Here is a 19135-nt window from a genome sequence, read left to right as displayed (position 1 = left end):
CAACCTTTGGTCCATTCTGTTCTCAATCAGATATTTAGCTATCCTGCCATCAGACACATCTTTTATGGTTCCAACGTTATTTGGAGCCAATCTAAGCATGCCATGTGTGTAACTGGATCTAGATTACACATGGAATACTTTGTTCTTTCATCTCTACGCTCACCATTTCCCTTGCGGATGGAGTCTCTCAGAGGAGTCGGTAGATACGGATGATTCACCACGCATTCAAAACTAACGTGACTCAGCCAGGTTTGAGTAGAAATGCTCAATATGCTGATCACGCTGTCGGTATCTTCTCCAGGCTGGTTAGCAATCTCTGATTTCAGAGTCTTCTTTTCTTGTATCCAGGTGACATTGACTCCAGAAGGAAGCTTGGACACAACACAGGTTAATGTCACCGTCGCCTCCAGTAAGACCTGTTCTACTGGCGGTGGTAGAATTTTAACTGTGTAATCGTGGCACTCATTAACCTCTATGAAACAAAAATCAAATCAATGAAAAATGCCTCTGTAGAATCAAAACACCGAGTCTTCAGGCTACTCCCACATGAAGTGAAGAAACCACTTTGAAATGGCAGCTTCCAACTATTGCTGAAATGATGATTCCTGTTGTTTATATATTTTGATTTGTGAAAACATTTGTTATTATCTATAACATGCCCCGTGTAATCATTCATAAAGAACACTGGCTTTGTAACAAGTGAAACCTGTGAAAAAGTAAAATCAAAGATACCATGGCGTAACACATGGAATTACCTTCCTTCCAGAGTTCATCTCTCACTTACGACCATCCATTGATACTTGTGACAAGAGTAATCTGAATATAACGACTTCATTTCTATGTTCATGAAACTTACTTGCAAATGCTGCTGGGCATTCTGAATGCCAAATTACATCCTGAATTTTGGGCAAACTGTAATCAATCATAATTATTGTCTTTGTTCTCATGTATTTGCAGAGGATATAAGGTGTTACGGGGCAGTGATCAGTAACAGAAATTCTAATCAATATCTTTAACGTTATTGAAAATAATTGACATTATTGGTGTGAGATCATTCTCTAAAACATACCATGAGATATTATCACTCCTGTCAAATTTGGAGTAGATCTAAAAACAAAACAGTGAATTCCTTAGTAGAACAAAGACTAAACAAATACGAGTGTCTTAAATTATTCTACCAACTTGATGGAAATTTGCGCGAGTATTATTCAGACTTCCACTGCTCATGCATGAACATTTCCATCCTCACCTGGGCTCAATCAGTCTGACTCAAATTCCTAGATCGTTCATCGCCTTACCACTAGAATGTATTCTCCTGCCACATCCACTAATTGCAGAGAGTATCTTAAAGAGGCACAATTAGGTCATGTTTATCCAGATTAATCAAATGTGATACCAACTTGGTCTGCGGCCTGGTCCCATGAATGAAGTTGAAGAGCTCAGTACCAGATAAAATCTATGACGTACAATGCCCAAGGACAACAAGTCATTCCTGAACTGGAAATGAAGCACTGAACAGATTTTGATCTCTTTTGAAAAAAGGGTCGCTGCACATTTTACGATGTCACAAGATAGTAAGGTAAAGGTGCAGAATGAGGCAGTTCGGCCAATCGAGTCTGCCCTGCCATTCGATCATGGCTGGTATGTTCTTCTACTCCATTCTCCAGCCTTCTCCATGTACGAACCGATCTATCGCCACCTTAAATACAATCACTGACTTGGCCTCCATAACCCTCTGAGCAATTAATTCCACACATCCACCACCCTCTGGCTGAAGAAATTCTTCCCCATGTCAATGCCAAATGGTGCACCCTTTGACTCCGAGGATATGCACTCATGTCCTACTCTAGCCGACTGGCCAATACATTTACTCCACGTTCATCCAATCTCGGCCTCTCAGCATGCTCTCTGTTTCAAAGAAATACTTCTCTGACCCTGCACCCCGGCCCCCACCAGACACGCACCCCTCCCCCACCCCAACCCTTTATCCTTAAGCAAGTCACCAGGTATGGATTCGGCACTCTGCCTCTCCAAAAATGTGGTCAGCCAACAAACTACTTTAAAAAAGACTATTAATCCAGCTCACTGCCTATATGTCTTCAATATAAAGGGAAACATGCTTTTCTGATTTGACATAATGTTGAATAATGAGCAATGCCAATGTAACACTCAAACTGAAATACATGACACGTTTGTGAATGGGATGCTGTACACCTTAGTGCTGTTCACTAAATTTGATCAATGTGTGTATCTGATTCACATGGGAGTTCAAAATGATTTCTAGTTCTCTCGTATGTATGTCTTATCCTGGTGTGTGGTGATGTTTTGACTTTGAGTGTTCTCTCCATGAGTGACCTGGCAGGTATAGACTGCGTTGTTGAACCATTCACCATAAGGGACTGTCAGCCGACTCATCACCGAGAAGTTCCCATCCGCCTCACACACAGGAGACGTGAAGACAACAGAATCCACGGCCATTTTTCAACCATGGCACGGAGATTTCCTTCGGATGGAAATCAATGATTGAACAGATGATGGTTGCAAACTTGCTACTTGCGATTTCTTCACTGGGACCCACGGTCAGAAGAAGAGTTGGCGGGAGAAATGGGCCTTTATGAAAAACATTGCATAAATTATCTGACAAATTTGATAACAAATTCAGTTCTATTATAACAAAGTTTTTTTATGGCTAATAGATACTAACCTTATTATTACAAGTATCATAATTATGCAGAGTGTTATAGAAGCTGAGATCAACACAGTACAATTAGCAGGACGATGTGATAATGACAATGTAATGCTAAAATTACAGGTCACAGCAAGGAAGTCAAGAAGACACAGAAATGATAGGCCAGTTAAATCAGAGGGTGAGATAGTAATGTTGGATGGCATTCATTTCAATGATAGGAGCATGATAAACAAGGCAGATGAGTTAACGGCATAAAGGAGGAAGTGTTAATATCATGGAGACATGTTGAGAGAGGGGGAGGAGTGGCAGTTCAATATTCCAAATATAATGTCTTCAAGCGAGGCAGGAAAGGTAGAAGGGCGGTAAAGATTGTTGATGTTCACCAGTGTGAGGGAATATGTGGGTATCGAAAACATGGAGAAGTGTTGTGATGTTTTGTTCAGGATTTAGGATAGATGATGTGATGTGCTGTCTTGCTGGATGAAAAATAGTTATATTTCCAGGGCAGATAAAATGTATGCCAGGTAAAGGATGAAATAGTGGGTCGCTGGCAATAATTTATAATTTCTGGCCACAGGGGATAGGGCAAAACTGCCAAAATGGAATTGTTATGCAGGACGGATGAAGGGAAAAACAATGAAACCACAGGCTCGGCTCAAGCTAGACTCAGTAGTAGGGAAGACATTGTAACTATGGAGAGGGGAATTAACCTTCATCTGGAAGAGTAATCAACAATTATCAGCACGAATTTATTGAGAGAAAGTCATGTCTGAGCAATTTGATGGTAGTTTTCGCAGAAATAAGTCGATGTCCAGATGATAGTAAAGATCAGAGCCAGGTGAGATCATGTCAATTTGACGAATTGAATCCTGAGGTCGCTGAGTAGCGGAGTGCAGAGGATAATGGCCGTAGGATATTTGTGTGGCTGGAAGTATATGTCTAGTGGTGTTCTGCAGGATTCAGTGTTGATTTATTGATGTCTCTATTATGTAAAAGTGATTTAGAATATACTGCAGGAGATTTGGCTAGTAAGTTCACAGATGAAGCGAAAATTGCCGTGTTGGCAGGTTCTGACCATGACAGCTTTAGATTGCAGCAAGATACAGAAGGGTTGGCCACTTGTGCTGAGAAATGGCAAATTGAAATCATTCTGGATAAGTCTAAGGTGATGCACTTGGTCAGAAGAAACTAAGAGGTATAATGTTTTGAATGGTGAAACCCTGAAAAGGATTTCATGCCCATCGATCCCTTATAGTTATGTGGCAGGGGGATAAAAAGGTTAAGAATGTGTGAATGGTATTTGCTTTTATGAGCCAAGACATTTACATTAGGTGTTGGGTGAAGATACTGGAAATTAATGAAATACTGGTTAAGACAGACATGAAGCATCGTGCGTAGTATAGGACTGCATGTTATTGAAGGAATTGATTAGACAGAAGGCAGCATTGTTGAGATATTCCAGGATTTTTCCTGGGCTTGAAGTTTTTAAGTATGAAATGTGATTCACCAAACTGGGGTTTTTCTTGGAGCAGAGCAGATTGAGAGAGAAGATGATTGTGATGTCTGGAATTAACGTAGACATACACAGAGTAAACAGAACAAAACATTTTCCCTTAATGTATGGAGCAATGTCTCAAGGGCATAGGGTTAAGGTAAGGACAGGAGGATATCGGGGAAAACAAAATCACACAGAGGGTGTGAATCTGTAGCTCAGTGCCAGTAAGTCATGTCGAGGCTGAGCCCCGCATAATATATGAGAAATATTTAGATGCATATAAGAAATGCCAAGTCACACAAAGCAATGGATCAATTGCGGACATATTGAACTGGAATAGTTAGGGAACTGTTATTGATTGGCTTGGACTGGATTGGCCGAATGACCATTTCCTATGCTGTATATCTCTATGGCTATGTCAAATGTATTATAACTAATGCCCTATTCATGTTAACCACAGATGTACTGTTCACCTCAGTTCCCACAAGACTTACATGGCATTCCAGTGCTCTGCTTTGACCCGCTGTGTTGAACCTCACAGGAGATTTTGCTGCAATCCGCTTCTGACTCAGGCAGGGTTAACTGGCTGCTCAGGGTGTAAGTTCCCTTCTTGTTTCTCACGGATGGATAAGTCTTCAATGCAGTCGTGATTGGCTGCCCACCTTTCTTCCACGTCACCACAACCAAAGATCACAGAACCGTCGGCGTTGTGTTGCTGACAGGAGGAGGCAAGTCCATAAAGTGTGGGGGTAGATACAGTCTCTAGGATAGAATGATCAATTGAGCAAGTTACTTTCTGATAATTCGAACTTATTGGTTACCTAAATGTTTCCTCAGCTGTAAATGTATGCCAGTGTGTTCCTGCTAAAATCTTCAGCATACCTTAAGTTTATTTTTGTTTCCAATCAGTCGTTGATCATGATCTATTGGTTCCCTCGTCAGAAATATGCCCTCGACCTTGACCATTACGATATAACTTAAAAATAAGAACGCCCTGATCCCACGAAAAGTAACTGTTAGAAACGCTCACCAACTAACACTTTCATTGGATTGCAGGTGACGAGCATAGTCGTTTCACAAAATGCAAACCAAGAAAAGGTGGAAGTTGGGATTGGAAATAAAAACCGAAGTTGCTGGAGAAACCCAACAACTGGCAGCATCAGTGGAGAGAAAGCAGAGTGAACGTTTCGAGTGCAGTGTCCCTTCCTCGCTTATCAATGTCAGTCAGAAACTCCTCTCTGTGAAGAAGGCAGTTGCAGGGCACTGGGACTGAGAGAATGTCTGTCACAGCTGATATCATGCCAATTATCTGGAAGCTCAATGATCGACTTGACAATTATCTGAATTCTGGAGGCCTCAGAAACATAGAGGACCATTAAGGTTCAGAGACTTTGGAGTGCGACAGCTAGCTGAACTGAGCATTTATGTGAATATGATTCGAGAAATGAACAAGTACTCTTACTCCAATAACTATTAAACTTACAAGCAGTTCATGGTAAAACTCTAATCTCTCAGACTAACCACCGCTCTGACTCTCTCTCTCAACCTCAATTTCCACTCACATTGACAACCCCTACACTGTTACACGCTCATCCACCCTCGGAACACATGACCCTCATCTCAAGAGATAACACACATTCAAGGCAATCCATATTCCGAACGACAATGTAATCTCGATTTCTTTCACTCAATTCCATTCCTGCTACACTGCACCTGGTCCTTGGTGAATCTAGTCCTGACATCAGACTTTTCACAACCCCTGACAGGATACCACTCCCCCAGATATGACCTCAGACCTTCACCACTAACCTCTCATCTTACCCAAGTCAACCTGTGCAAATTGCATCCTAGCTCTGTTCCCATCAGCCCTTCGCCACACTCCGAGCTTTAAGTTTTGACATCATATCCACTTGACACATCAGTACAGTAACCTTCTGTCATCGAAACAGCCCAGCATTCTGATAAGGCGATCAACTAAACTTCCCGACACCCTGCCCACCTCTCAACTAACCAGCCCGGCAGCCTGCCCAGCTCTCAGCTAACCAGTCTGACACTCTGCCCATCTCTTAAATAACCAGTCTGACACCCTGCCAAACTCTCAACTAACCAGCCCGACAGCCTGCACATCTCGCAACTAACCAGTCCGACACTCTGCCAAATTCTCAACTAACCAGTCTGACGTCTTGCCAATGTCTGAACTAACCAGTCTGACACCCTGTTTACCACTCAATTACCCAACATGACTCACTCCCCACCTCACAACTAACCAGCCCTGCAGCCTCCTGGCCACTCAATTAACCATCTTGGTACCAGGGAGACACCATGCATTGCTGCTCAAACGACCATTCACATTCCAAGCACAATGTGACCAACTTATTTCCTTGTGACCATTATGATTTGCTTTGATGCCACCCTGCCAGACTAGGTGCATGCAAGCTCACCCAGCAGCCACCCAACACCTCACGGCCTATCAGCTCAAAGTCTACCACATCACCAACCTACCTCCTCACTGGATCACCACCTTCCAACTCCCATCCTGCCCCCTGTACCCACAGCTACCTGGACTACACCTCCTCCCATCTTGCCCCCTGTACCCACAGCTACCTGGATTACACCTCCTCCATCCTGCCCCCCTGTACCCACAGCTACCTGGACTACACCTCCTCCCATCTTGCCCCCTGTACCCACAGCTACCTGGACTACACCTCCTCCCATCTTGCCCCCTGTACCCACAGCTACCTGGACTACACCTCCTCCCATCTTGCCCCCTGTACCCACAGCTACCTGGACTACACCTCCTCCCATCTTGCCCCCTGTACCCACAGCTACCTGGACTACACCTCCTCCCATCTTGCCCCCTGTACCCACAGCTACCTGGACTACACCTCCTCCCATCTTGCCCCCTGTACCCACAGCTACCTGGACTACACCTCCCCTCCCTCCAAGGCCCCAAAGGAAACTTCCATATCTGCCACAGATTCACCTGCACCTCCACACATATCATCTATTGCATCCTCTGTACCCGATGTGGCCTCCTCTATATTGGGGAGACAGGCCGCCTACTTGCGGAGTGTTTCAGAGGACACCTCTGGGACACCCGGACCAACCAACCCAACCACCCTGTGGCTCAACATTTCAATTCCCCCTCCCACTCCACCAAGGGTATGCAGGTCTTTGGACTCCTCCATCGTCAGACCACAGCGAAACGACGGTTGGAGGAAGAACGCCTCATCTTCCGGCTAGGAACCCTCCAACCACAAGGGATGAACTGGATTTCACCAGTTTCCTCAGTTCCCCTCCCCCAGCCTGTCTCAGTCAAATCCATCAAATTCAGCACCGCCTTCCTAACCTGCAATCTTCTTCCCGACCTCTCCGCCCCCATCCCAGTCTGACCTATCACCCTCACCTTGACCTCTTTCCACCTATCTCATTTCCGACGCCCCTCCCCCAAGTCCCTCCTCCCTCTATTTTATCTTAGCCTTCTGGACCAACTTTCCTCATTCCTGAAGAAGGGCTAATGCCCGAAACGTCGATTCTCCTGTTCCCTAGATGCTGCCTGACCTGCTGCGCTTTTCCAGCAACACATTTCCATCTCTGATCTCCAGCATCTGCAGACCTCACTTTCTCCTCACCTTCCAACTTTCAGCCAACTCCACCATAAAGTCAGAAATTTAGAGAGTCATACAACACAGAAACAGTCCATTCGTCCCAGCTCGTCCATGACAACCAGGGTTCCCAAACGAAACAAATTCTATTAGCCGGTATTTGGCCCATATCTATCCAGATGTATTCAATTCCCGTACCTGTCCAAATGTCTTGGAAATTTTGTAACTGGGTATGCATTTGCCACTTCCTCCGGCAGTTCATTCCAATGTCAGGTACAGTTGCAACACAAACTCTAAACCTTTATTCTCAATGCTCTGTGCAATGAGAACACATTTTGCAAACTCAATCTTGAACACGCCAGCTACTTGAGACACCACTTTCAAGAATATATGTAACTGATGCCTCAGGTCCCTATGTTCGACAAAACTACCCATTGCCATATCATTAACTCTGTACGAATCTATGTATCTGAATCCCCAGGTGCTTCTGTTCGACATCACGACCCAGTGCACTATCATTCACTTTAAGTGATTTCTGTTCCCAAAATGCAATGAGTCATATTCAGTTGAAACTGAACTCTATCTGCCCCTTCTCTGCCCATTGGCCCAGCTGATCATGATCTCGTTGTACTTTTAGATAACTTTTATTGTCAATTATAGAACCAATTTTGCTGTTATGTGAAAACTTAAAAACTATGCCCCATTCAAATTTTTCACAATTTTCAATTAATATTGTACACGGATCAACTTTTTTTCCCCACATACCTATTGTTTCCTTCAACGCTTGAAAAAACTATCACCTTCTTGAAATCATTTTTTGTTTTGACCTCAAACCCTTTCTGTGACAGTGAAATCCAAAGGTTCATTCTTTAGTTGAACAGTACACAAAAGGGTTCAATCTTATCGTGTGTGGGTAAGACTGTTGACTGTTCCTCCAAACATTACTACATTTTGACTTGCAATTCTTTCATTGCCCCTTTACTCTTTCTGTATCACAGCCTTGGAACTCACTTCCTGACAGAGCTGTGAAAATGTTAATACCACACAAATGTCGGAAAGCCAAGGAGGCCAAAGTCAACTGATCTCTCAAGGAGATATAAAATGCCTAACATTTCCACGCCTATCTACAGATGCAAATAACTACTTGAAAAAATGAAGATTATTCTGGCGCTTGCGTGTCCACACAAAGATGATGTGCTTCATAGTTTCGTTGTGTGTCGTTTGATTGTATTTCCAGTGAATTACTTCTTATTAATTTAATGGGCAAGAAGCTTTCCTCATTTTTAGCACGGCAATCACACATTATACTTCCCTGGAATAAAGAAAAATAATGTTAAATTAAAGGGATCTGACGATTGGGATGATTGAGTTGGAAATTGTCAGAAACTTAAAACTTATTTTCACGAGCAATTAATTACAGCCTCATTGTGTCACATTACATACTTACACAAATGCCTTTCAGAAATGGTGTCTCCCTCTGTTATGTGCAGTTGAATCATTAAATCGGGGATAGTTATTGCTTGTTAATCAGATGTATTAAAGATTTTTAGTCAAAGGTTATCTCGCAGATGTACCATGTTTTAAGTGAGTGGTGGAATAGCTCGAGGGGCTGAGTGTTTTACTCCTGATCATACCTTCCTATCATTGTGTCATGAATTCAGCTAGCAAAGATGCTGAACACCATTTACTAAAATATTTCAACGAATTAATTGTTGAAAATATTCTTTAAATATTCCTGTTGATTATTTGGAACAGGAGCATCGACATTCACTATTTGAGTGGTCAGGATAACTCCCGCCTAAGTACACTCCAAAGATGCGAAGGTCAGATGAATTGGCCATGCTAAATTGCACGTGGTGTTCAGGGATATGTCATTTAGATGTATTCATTAGAGTTAAATGTATGATCTATAGGGTAGGGGAATGTGTCTGGGTGGGTTACTCTTCAAAGAGTAGGTATGGACTTGTTGAGAAAAATGGCTTGTTTCTACACTGCAGAGATTCTATAATTCTATACAGCAGCCATTGCCCTCTGGAACAGGTTGTTACTTCATCATACAGTTTCTTCTGAAATTATGGCTCTACATGAGATCACTCACTTTCAACGATGACCTGGTATTAAATATTTCTGACAATTCACAATTTGGTAAAATATATTTTCTCTCTGAACAACTTGTTTCATATAAAGGACTTATTTTTTTAAATGAAACAACAAACCTTGAATGCTAGAAACCCGAAATAAAAACAGAATTCTCTGAAGAAAAGCGGCAGGTCTGGCAGTTCCTGTGCAGAGAAAGGAAGCTTATCATTTCAAGTGCAGTGATCCGCCTTCAGCAAATTGTTTTCATATTTTCTCGAACGAGAACTCATTCCGATTGAGTTAGACGGTGATTAAGTTTACCTAACTTCTGATGGAAAAGCATTATAAGAAGATGTACTGGATGATCTGAGATATCAGTTGAAGACTAGTTGAAAAGCTACCACCAAAGTGTTGGATTCAACCAAACTCCCACCGGACTGAACAGTCAAATTCACTCACAGTAATGGTTTGATACGAACGAAAACTGCTCCAACTTAATGTCATCAAATATGCTTTGGGAATAATTAATTGTGGGTTAGTTATAAATGGTATTGATATAACAGCAAGTCAAAGTCCCGGATTTCTTTGAGGATTTCAGGAGATTCCTGAAGAAGGACTTGTGCCGTAACGTCGATTCTCCTGTTCCTTGGATGCTGCCTGACCTGCTGCGCTTTTCCAGCAACACATTTTCAGCTCTGATCTCCAGCATCTGCAGTCCTCACTATCTCCTCGAGTTACACGATTAACCCAGTTCACAATTCCCAAAAGCTAGTGAACAAATATTGATTTGAAAAAGGCTGCAAACTGCCAACAGTCTGTCTAATACCTGAGGCCCAAGTCTGGACAGCGATTAAATCGATTTCACAGGCCTCTGTGAGTGGACTTCCAATAGTACTCAAAGAACATAGAACATAGAACAATACAGCACAGAACAGGCCCTTCGTCCCACGATGTTGTGCCGAACATTTGTCCTAGTTTAAGCACCCATCCATGTACTTATCCAATTGCCGCTTAAAGGTCACCAAAGATTCTGACTCTACCACTCCCACAGGCAGCGCATTCCAACCCACCCCTGACATCTCCCCTATACCTGCCATCCTTCACCTTAAATTTATGTCCCCTTGTAACACTCTGTTGTACCCGGGGAAAAAGTTTCTGACTGTCTACTCTATCTATTCCTCTGATCATCTTATAAACCTCTATCAAGTCACCCCTCATCTTTCGCCGTTCCAATGAGAAAAGGCCTAGCACTCTCAACCTATCCTCGTACGACCTATTCTCCATTCGAGGCAACATCCTGGTAAATCTTCTCTCCACCCTCTCCAAAGCTTCCACAACTTTCCTGAAGTGAGGCGACCAGAACTGCACACAGTACTCCAAATGTGGCCTAACCAAAGTCCTGACCAGTTGCAACATCACTTCACGACTCTTGAATTCAATCCCTCTGCTAATGAAAAAACTCAATGTGTTTTCGCCCGAATTAACCGGATAAGACATGGTATTACATTCCTCTCTAACAGGTTGTAAATGTACACAAACCATCTGCCTCAGAGTCAGACTCACTGCCACAACATTATACCAGATCGGAACATAATCTCCGACAACACAGACCACCGGTTTGAGAGTGCACAAATTTGTTAATAATTAACCAAGGATTTCAGCAACCAGGGATTGTTATAAAATGCTTAAACGATGAAAGTAGCATTTCAAAAATTATCCAAGAATGCTTTGATAGCAATTCCGAGTTTTCAAGCTCTATGGGAACTGTAGAGGAATAAAACTAGGATTTGCGCTGCCATAAATTTACTGTCACTGGATTTCAACTGACAACTCCCTTCCCTTTAACCCTGTGTATGTTGCTGCACCAGATGGTCTGCTTAGGTTGAAATAGATTAGAAATTTTTGAAGTGTAACATCACCTTTACCAGTAACATTACATGCTGACAATAAGTTATTAATAATTTTATTCTACCTTGTGCCACTAAATGTGTCACTGACAAGAGAGTCACAAAGAAAATATGCAGCATATTTCTCTCTGTCTCACTGAATGATATATCGTTCATTGCTAACAACTGACTTCAGGGGTCTTACAATATGACTTTGGTTACTGAAGTGTTTAATCTGATTGTAACAATTCAGTCAGGTCTTTCAATTCTGTGGCGCCTAATATCTGGCAGACAAAAGTGGTTTTGAAGCACCACATGAAATTGAACTGTCTGAGATTCAGGTGTCCGAACCGGTCGATTTACAACTGGTCAGGAACAGCTGACAACTCGGTCGAGATAACACGGGAACTCATTGTACAACAGTAATGATCTGAGAAGATATATCTGCTCAATTCGTCACATCAAATGTATTCACTGTAATTTAACTTTCATAATAGAGACTAGCCAGAGAGAAAACATCAATGCTTCTCAGAACGTTTTCACAGTGAAGTAAGATTACCTACTGGTTTAATAAACTTAATCGTGCTTGTAAATAAGAAAATTATTGTGGTGTACCATTTCACCAATACAAGCACAGTTCCGGCGGAAATAGAATATTCTCTAAATTATTTCTGCATATACTTAAAATATTTTTTGAACTTTGGAAATGTTGCACGCACTGCTCAAAACCAATACATTCCATTGTGTGAATGCATCTCTGTTGGATACATTAGGGCAAGTATTTACTCTCAGATGTGCTTAGCAATGGCAAGTTATTTTCCTTGATTCCTCTTTCTAAACAACGATTTAAAAAAAATGTATGAATTGAAAACAGTTTCTGTCTGCATTCCCCGCTTTAACTGATGTCGAAATAAATGGTCATCAACACTTAACTAATGTGAGCAATCTCATTCAGATTGCTACATTCCAAAAATCGCGCCAGTATGTTAATTGAAATTAATCTTACTCTATTCTCCGTGCCTAAATAAACAATGTGCTCTACTACCCTCCAGTTCCTGTCTTCTCTAAATTTGTGAATTCTTCAACTGTCGGAAAGCATGGACAGGCACATTAAGGGGGTGGCACGGTGGCTCAGTGGTTCGCACTGTTGCCTCACAGTGCCGGTGGATCCAGGTTCAACTCCCGCCTCGGGCATCTGTCTGCATGGAGTTTTCACATTCTCCTTCAGTTTTAGTCATCACCAACTTGCGACAAACCCTTGTCAGTGGTTTTTGTATGAGGATGTCACTATCGGCATCACTGTGACCCACTGTAGTATCACAGCGAGTTAGACCCGTACATTTTCTGGAAGACACTCTGGGTATCAATTTTCATGAGAAATAGACATTTAGTGCTGACAGTGTTTAGAATTAACGTCATGGTTTACAGAACACGTTTAGCAGTCATTTCCCGAACTGTGAGATACATTAAAACTAACATCATGTCCAAGCATTTAATTGGTGGAAGAGTAAGCAGTACATACGACATGCCAAAAACATTGTCCCATGATATCACCCAGTTTTTTAGTTTCAATGGTATGTTTCCTCTATGATAGGGTTGTAAAAGGCAGCCCGAGGTGTGCTTCAGATCGCAGTTGGTTGAACTGAATTTAAAACGGGCACTGACCCTCAGTTAACGATGAAATTGGTAAAATATCCCCTTGAGCTGTTTTTTGAAAGGGTCCAGCCCTGGTTCCTCTCGCTGTGGTATCTTGCACAGGAATAGATGGCGGTGTCTTCGATCTTCATGCTCTTCATCTCCAACGCGAATATGTTGTTTGAAGTGTCTTTGGACGCAATAAATCGATTCTTAATCGCTGGGGCATAGTTACTGCTGGATGAACTTTTGTAATTAAGCAGCCACTCCAGCCCCTGTCCGGGAACCTGTTGGACGCAGTGCATCCAGTAACTGGTAAGATCGAAGCCGCTGGTTTTACAGGTCAGTTTCAGGGTGGCTCCGGGATGGCCACTCTCTGCCTCTAGTTGAGTTAAAACAATCTCCGACTGGACACCTTTAAAAATAAAAAAAAGAACCCATGAGAATAATGCTGATACAATGATGCCTGAGTCTTTTACATTTCTGAGGCAGACTAACATTGAGACAGTAACAAAGAGAGACATGAATAAAAAAACACTCACATGATAAGAACGTCAGTAACAAACTGAGAAAAAATGTCGACTTAATCATTGTGATAACTTGTAAAACGGTTCTGTCAAGAGCTTTCTAAACAAACCAAATCCAGGAGTGTTGAACGAAAGCACAGTGACCCGGATTTATATGATCATCAGAAGGGGCAGGTTTACAGGTTCCGCCTGTTGGTTTCCTGCTGGAGGCTGAGACTGGATCCTCGTAGCACCTTGCACAGCCCTTACAGATAGGTTCATATTTACATGAGATTATTGTTAAACGTGGACATATACACATCTTGGGATATTGTTTTGCTGATTAGCCTGCTACGAAGTATTTTTTGAATGGGGAAAGTGAAATTTAACAGCTTGAATTATTTTCAGATGAAGTTTTCAGATATTTTGTTTAAAACAACAAAACAAATTCAATTGGAAGTTGGCTCTCTGTATTTTTACATGCATTCACGAGTAAGCAAAACTAAAATCAAAGTTCGAAGATATTATCAGCCAAATAATTAACTGGCCATACTTTTTCCTGGACACTCCAAGTCTCCGCCACACTACAAAATAACTTGTAAATCATACCAGATGTTTCTAAATTCACTTTATGCAACTGAATATAAAGCGTGTTCAAAATGATTATGTATAGAATATTCAATTGGAAATTAACTCCCTTGAATTCTACATTCAACCACAAGCAGAAAAAGCTAAAACGAAGTTCAATACCATTGTCAGACAATACAATTAGTGACTTTATTTCTCTAACCACTCCAAGTTTCTCTCAAATTACAAAATAAGCTATCATTTGTATTTGGCCTTTCTAAATTCAGTTCAGGCAAGCGAATATCGAGCATGTCTAAAATGAATATGTTAAGAATGTATGTGCATGTCACTACACTGTTTGGACACGGAGATTAGAAGAACCTCACCATATTACAGAATCTCTCTCCTTGTATCTTTTTTTAACGTGAACCGTGTATAAGATAGATATTTGAAAATGCCTTGTAAAGGAAAGCTGTGTGCCCGAGAAATAAAAAGTGGATTGATAGTGATACGTAACACTCAGGTCAACCTTTGAAAGAGAATCTAATAAAGTGGAGCAGGCTGGTGAGATGTTAGTAAATATTTCTCAACATCTAAACCATTGCAGGTAACTGTTTGGGTACATCAGGAGTGTCTGGCAAGTTACAGAGTATTACATCAATAATTTCCACGGATGTAGGTCATAAACAGCACCTTTATCCGCGCATTGGTAACTGTGACACGGGACGTTCAACGAGTAGAAATCAGCGAAAACTATGCATTACACGACACCGATGCTCACTATGTATAAATGGCCCATTCGGTTTTAATGAGATGCATTAATCAGAGAATGGTGCAACAGGTTATACGAGTTCAAGCCAATTCAAGTTTGTCAATTTACATTGAGAAAATGACAAATGTTAGTGCCATGTGAGAGTTTGGGTCCATTAATGTCATATTCAAGAGCTTTAAAAATCCTCAATACAAACGGTTTACTAACTAGGCTGATCTTCAGTCGGAATTAATATAAATGTCTGTCATGCAGTCAATTTCCTGTTTTCTGATTGTCACATAGTGAATGCTGAGTTGAGTGGCCATCCTTGTTAAAGAAGAAATGCCAAGTGAAATGTGTCCATTTTGGGTAAACAGGAAAATACAGTTTGTTTGGTTAGATTTTGTTTTAGTTGATTCATACTGCCTTTAATCTGCCAGATGCATTAGTTGGCAGCAATTAAGCTGACTGCAGAAATGGTTCTCGAGCTTCCAGTTTCATTTACCGGAAGCATCTGGAGTCTCTGCAGGAGATCAAAGATATTTTGTCTCACTGTTGACCAATTGCCAGAAAGCCAACGTCAAACCATAATCACTGCCTCCACATAAATAAATCTACTCAGCAGCAATGATACAGGAAATATTAATTTTCAGCTGTGCAACTTGGAGAACTGGTCCCTTCTCTCATTAAAACAAATATTCACAGAGTCTCAGTCACAAGCGAAAAATCACCATTTCACTGGAGGATCACTACAGCACTCTATGAAATTGAGAAAAAACAGATAGATAGCTGTTCATGGAGTCATGGAGAGAAATCACTGATAAACAGACCCTTCGGTCCAAAAAGGCCATGGGCAATCATAATCCCAAACTAATCTAATCCCACCGGTATTGGCCCATACCCTCCCAAACAGCTCGTATTCATGGATTTAACTAAAAGTCTTTTAACATTTATAACTGAATTCATATATAACTCTTCTTCCGGAAAATAATTCCTCACACGAACCACTCTCTGTGTAAAAGTTGCCGCTGATAACATTTTAAAACTTTTCTCCTCTCACCTTAAAAAATGTTCTCTACACTTGAAATCCCCCACCCTATGAAAAGACGTTTGCCATTTTCCTTACCCCTCATGACTTTTACAAACTTGTACAAGGTCACCTCTCGAACTCTTACGCTCCAGTGAAAGAAGTTCCAACCACCTGGATTTCCAACGGTGGATCTGTGCCTCACATTTTCCCGTGTGTTTAAATTAGAGATCCTCCTGCCTTCCCAGGTCCACATATATTATTTCAAAGAATTGAAAGGGACTTGTCCTTCCTGTATTGTTCGATTTTATTTTGATCCAAAGATCATCACAAAATCAGTTGTCCATGTCATTGCTGGTTCATGGGAGATCTCTGTGCGAACAATGTCTACTGAAATAATTACATAACCATCCTGAATGTACTTGGCAAGTACACCTCTTGTTCACAAACGTAATTAGACACCAGGGAACAGTGAATACCCTCTCTGAACGCCGCCACACCTTCTCCTTTGCCATTTGTGAAAACCGTATTGTCAGTATTAAGTAAAATAAACATATTTTGTTTAAACTTTCTTAATTCATGTTGCTGATCTTGGCTGAAAAAAGGGATATTGTTGTCAGCATTTCTGGGGACAATGTGTGCATTAATTTTCATGTTAACTTAAATTTAATAAGTAAGTCAAGATCAGTTAAAATAACTCGAGAAACGACGATTAGAAACGGGCCATTAGGATTCTCAGGGCTGCACCAACTGTTTGAATCATGATATTCTTCTGCCTACAGTTTTCCCATAGCCAGTATTTAATAGCATTGGATATCATGTCTGTGTGGACAGTGGATTTGACCTTACACAATGATCCCGACTGTAATGGCTCCGCATTGCCGTTTGTACTATTTCCATCAAATTTTGACGTGAATACAAGTAATTTCCACAGTTGCTGGTGAAGTGATAGTATATACAATTTCAGTTAACATTAATGAAACAAAACAGAAGAACAATGACAATTGAAACAAAAATTACGACATCCATGTAGACATACACGTGGGCACACACACTCATCTGATCACTTCATTACTGTCAGAATGGAAGTATTTTCGAATGAGTCTCGGAGGATGCTGCTAAGACTGGAAGAAAGCATTAATAACGAAATTCTAGTTCGCCTGGAGCTGTTCATTTGGAGCAGAGGAGATTGAGGGATATTTTTCTTAAGAAACACTCAAATGTTATGCATGGATAAAATAGATGGGAAAAATCTCCTTAGCTTGGCTGGGGAAGGCGGGGAGGCGTTGGCGAGTTCGATAACTAAGGTGCATAGACATAAGTGATAGACAGCAAACTCACGGGGAAGATTCGGGAAACTCACAATCTGAAAGGATAGTAGATGCAGGAACACTCATATCATTAAAAATGAGCTTCACTATATACTTCATGTGCTAAAACCTGAAGAGTTACGGGTAGTATACTATGAAGTGGGTGTCGGTTGGGAGGTTCTGTTTTTACGTGTCACAAGCCTGATGGGCGAAGTAATCCATCTCTGTCATTAAACATTTCGATTACTCTAAATCCACCCTTCCTACTTTGTTTAATTCGAAGGATGGAATTCATATGATCTTTACGGGAAATGTTTCAAACTTTCATTTCAATGATATCCCAAATCAATAAACTCCACCCGACACTCTGTCTAGTGATGTGGAAATTAATGGTCTAGTTAATGATCCCAAATGATGCTTCGCATAACATCCCTTTATTCAAATAATGTTTTGAGGATGCCGGTGTTGGACTGGGGTTAGAAAGTGAAAACTTACACCATACCAGGTTATAGTTCAACAGGTTTATTTGGAAGCACTAGGTTTTGGAGCGCTGTTCCTTCATCAGGTGGTTGTTGAGTACAAGATTGTAAGACACAGAATTTGCAGCAAAAATTTACCATGTGAATGTAACTTTAAGAATGTTCTGCGATTTACATATGAAAGAACTGAAACCAACACGTTCATTTTAAAGATGAGAAAATTAAGACAATCCAGTTCAATATATAATATAAGTTTCTCATCTTTTAGAATGAACATGTTGGTTTCAGTTCTTTCATATGTAAATCACAGAACATTCTTAAAGTTACATTCTCAAGTGAACTTTAACAATTAGTCTAATGTCGGCCCAGATAATGCATTTAAATTGTGAGGTGTCCTCTGTGAGACTGTCTGTGACACAATGTTCAGACTGATTCTGATCTAGAAAAAGGACTTACAGAATCTAACACAGATTCATGTAGTTTTTGAGAATAATAAAATGCAATTCTTCAAGTACAAATTCACCCGACAAATTTCTTTGTGTGTGTGTGTGTGTGTGTAGTGCAGTGTGTAGTGTGACTTGAAAAAGGACTTAAAGAATCTAACACAGATTCGTGTAGTTTTTGAGAATAATAAAATGTAATTCTTCAAGTACAAATTCACCCGACAAATTTCTTTGTGTGTGTGCGTGTGCGTGTAGTGCAGTGTGTAGTGTGACTTGAAAAAGGACTGAAAGAATCTAACACAGATTCGTGTAGTTTTTGAGAATAATAAAATGTAATTCTTCAAGTACAAATTCACCCGACAAATTTCTTTGTGTGTGTGTGTGTGTGTGTGTGTGTAGTGCAGTGTGTAGTGTGACTTGAAACCAAAGTCCCGTTTGAGGCCATCCTCACAGGTACCGAACTTGGATGTAAGCCTCTGCTCGGCCAGTTTGCTTTGGTGCCCATCCCGAAGTTCACCTTGGAGGACAATCACAAGAAGATCCAAGGTCGAATGTCCTGGCCCACTGAAGGGTTCACCGTCTGGAAGGGAACACTCCTGTCTGTTAATTGTTGTGTGGTGTCCATTCATATGTTGCAGTAGCTTCTGCTCATTCCCACCAAAG

General features: G+C 41.2%; 1 pseudogene; it reads right to left on the bottom strand.

Moving 5' to 3' along the window:
• Positions 1 to 165: 165 nt before the first annotated feature.
• Positions 166 to 13980, bottom strand: LOC122552137 (annotated as a pseudogene).
• Positions 13981 to 19135: the final 5155 nt, after the last annotated feature.

This window comes from Chiloscyllium plagiosum, chromosome 8, assembly GCF_004010195.1.
Source record: "Chiloscyllium plagiosum isolate BGI_BamShark_2017 chromosome 8, ASM401019v2, whole genome shotgun sequence".
Classification (NCBI taxonomy): Eukaryota; Metazoa; Chordata; class Chondrichthyes; order Orectolobiformes; family Hemiscylliidae; genus Chiloscyllium; species Chiloscyllium plagiosum.
Note: the sequence above shows the minus strand (reverse complement) of the source record. Positions and strands in the feature narration are given on the sequence as shown.